This window comes from Phyllobates terribilis, unplaced genomic scaffold (assembly GCF_046119375.1).
Source record: "Phyllobates terribilis strain yellow unplaced genomic scaffold, ASM4611937v1 Scaffold_4__5_contigs__length_816908805, whole genome shotgun sequence".
NCBI classification, from domain to species: Eukaryota; Metazoa; Chordata; class Amphibia; order Anura; family Dendrobatidae; genus Phyllobates; species Phyllobates terribilis.
The window spans coordinates 546,585,598-546,589,167 of NW_027362764.1; positions in this window are offsets into that span (position 1 = coordinate 546,585,598).

Consider the following 3,570-nt stretch of genomic DNA (forward strand, 5'->3'; position numbering starts at 1 on the left):
AAATACTGACACTATACTAATCTCATCCACAAGGTCATTAATAAAGAGATTTAAAAGAATTGGGCTTAAAACTTTTCCTCATGGCACTCCACTGCTGACTTTAGCCTAACTGAGCCTCCTCCCTCTATTCTATAACTTGGCTAAGCATTGATAATGGCATTCATAGGGATTGAATGATTGGAAGTAGAGTTATCTCTGACCCCAGCCATTAGATTGAGGTGTCAGTTGAATAATTTAACTCCTGTACTTACACTTGTAGAGTGTATTATTACATGCATGGCTGGAAGGAGTTAAATCTTTGAGGTATTATGGTCAGCTTGATGGCTCAGTTGTTAGCACTGAAGCCTTGCAGCACTGGGATCCTTGGTTCACATCCCATCAAGGACAACATCTGCAAGGAGTTTGTATGTTCTCCCCGTGTTTGAGTGGGTTTCATCCGGCTACTCCTGTTTTCTCCTACACTCCAAAGACATGCTGATAGGGAAGCTAGATTGTGAGCCCCAATGGGGACAGTGATGATAATGTCTATAAAGTGCTGAGGAATTAATGGCGCTATATAAGATAGTAGAATGAGGTGTTGAATTTGATTGAAAATATTTATGATATTTGTAATAATGAAATACTTTATTATTAGCAATTTTGTGTCCCATTATAACAATATTATTTAAGGGCATTTTGACAATTTGATTATTTTTACAATAGAACCAATCACCAGATTACAAGTGAATCCCTAATTTTAAAAGTTTACCTACAATTTAAAAAGGTGTCCTTAATAGAAAAAATAGTAGACATTGTAATACATTTAGTATTGCAACTGTATTTCCACCCAACCACCAGATTATATTCTTCCCTACCCAACTCTCCAGTGATTACAAATTGTCATTAGAAATGCTAAAAACACAGAATTGTCCTGGAAATAGACACCATAACTACAAAGACCAGATAAATAAATCTGAAAGACATTGTTATATAAAAATATGCGAGTTCTTGAAGTGTTTTTTGCTACTTCAGGAACAATATGCTTATTTATTAATTTAGGCTTCTTTCATTCATATGGGTTAACTGCAAACTGAGAAGCAAATCAATAAACCAATGCATGGTCTTTGCGTTAAGGCTCAAAAGGCCATTTTGCATGCTGCGGAAGCTATTTCACTAATTGTAGTCATCAGTTATCTTGCAGCTTGCCGAAAAGGCCAAAAATCGAAAAAATCATTCCTACTAACCTTTTACCTTAACCTTTTCACAAATATTTGATTGTCCTAATGCAAAATGTTCTAATGCCATTCCCAATTTGTACTCCTTTCTGACAAACAGTAGAGATAAATTAAATTAACTTTATTTGTTATTTGGCTTTTTGCAGAATAAATCAGAGCTGGTTTGCAAATATTATAAGTCAAGTCAAAGCCATATTCTACTAAAATGAATTGATACTGAATTATAAAGGACATGAACACTTGCTCAAAAAGCGTATAATGTATAAATACTGATACAACTTTAATAAAAATTGTAATTATTGTTATGTATGATAACAATACTAATAATGTGCCACTTGAGTGTTTAGAGGTCTATATGGCTGTTAGAACTTGATGTCAGCTGTATATTATTAATAAGTATCAGAATATGCAGTACTGTGAAAAATTGTTAGGCAGTTGTAGAAAAAATGCTTTTAAAAATGTTAATAGGTTATTTTAGAAATGTTAATCGTTTATTTGTATCAATTAATTTACTGCAAAGCGAATCAACAAAAGATAAATCTAAGTCAGATCAATAATTGGTGTGACCACCGTTTGCCTTCAAAACAGTATTAACCCCTTTACAACATAGGGTGTATTAGTACGTATCTGTGCCCTGGGCCTTATGGACCAGATACGTATTAATACGCCCTGGTGATTGTCACAGCTGACACCTGGGGCTATGTGCAGGGAGCGGTCCCGCACCGCTCCCGGCACATTAACCCCCGCAATGCTGCGATCGAAGTCGATCGCAGCATTGCGGTGGCTAAGGAGAGGTGATCGGTGTACTCACCTCCTCTTCCGGCCTCCAGCGCTGTCTGCCGCGGCTTCCTGGATGTTGCCATGACGACTCGATGTCGCCATGTCTGGAAAGACCTGACCTATAAAACTGTCCCACTACTTAACCCCTTCAGTGAACACGGTAAAAAAAAAAAAAAAAAAAACGAAGAAAAAAACAATGCTTTACCACTATACCGCCAAACAAAAAATGGAATAACACGCGATCAAAAAGACGAATATAAATAAAAATGGTACCGCTGAAAACGTCATCTCATCCCGCAAAAAACAAAGCCAAACAGCTCCATCAGCCGAAAAATAAAAAAGTTATAGCTCTCAGAATAAAGCGATGCTAAAAAATATATTTTTTTATAAAATTGCTTTTATTATGTAAAAGTGCAAAACATAGAAAAACGATATAAATGTGGTACCGCTGTAAACGTACTGACCCAAAGAATAAAGCTGCCTTATCAATTTTACCACACGCAGAACAGAATAAAAAAAAAAATAAAACAATTCCTGAATTGTTGGTTTTTGTTTATTCTGCCTCCCAAAAATCTGAATAGAAAGCGATCAAAAAATGTCACGTGCCTGAAAATGGCACCAATAAAAACGTCAACTCATCCATCAAAAAACAAGCCATCACATGACGCTGTCTGCCAAAATCTGGAAAAATTATAGCTCTCAAAATATGGCGATGCAAAAACTAGATTTTACAAAAAATGGTTCTTTTAATGTGTGACAGCTGTCAATCATAAAAACCCCATATGATTCTGGTATCGCTGTAGTCGCACCGACCCGAAGAATAAAGTCGTCTAATCACTTATACCGCATGAGGAATGGCGTAAAAACTAAACTCTCGGGTTAGGGTTGGGCTAGGGTTAGGGCTGGAGGTGGGGTTAGGGTTGTGATGGGGTTGGGATTTTTTTCAAAAGTAAGAAAAAAAGATGACGATATGGCGACTAGTGTTGAGCGCAAGTGCTCACTACTTGAGTTTGCAACGGGTGCTCTGGTATGCATTGAGTATCGTGGGTATTTGAGTGACATGCTAGAGTCTCCGCCCCATATGCTTCGCGGCCAAAAAAACTTTGCTGGGATTGCCTGCCATGCACGAGCGATCCCCCCATGTTTTTTTTTGGATGTCTAATAACCGTGAAACATGCGGGGCAGGGACTCGAGCATGTCACTCGAGCACACGCAGTAGATGGTGCATACCTGAGTACCCGATGCAAACTCAAGTAGCGAGCACTTGCGCTCAAGACTAATGACAACTTATTCAATATGATGACCTAATGTTATCAAATTCTGTGTCATACCTCTGGGTTCAAAATGTTCACTATACACCTTGATAAAATCCATGAGGGGTCTAGTTTCCAAAATGGGGTCACTTGTGGGGGGTTTCCACTATTTAGGCACATCAGGGGCTCTCCAAATGCAACATGGTGTCCGCTAACAAATTGAATGGAAAATCGGCTCAAATTGTTAGCGGACACCATGTTGCGTTTGGAGAGCCCCTGTGTGCCTAAACATTGGAGCTCCCCCACAAGTGACCCCATTTTGG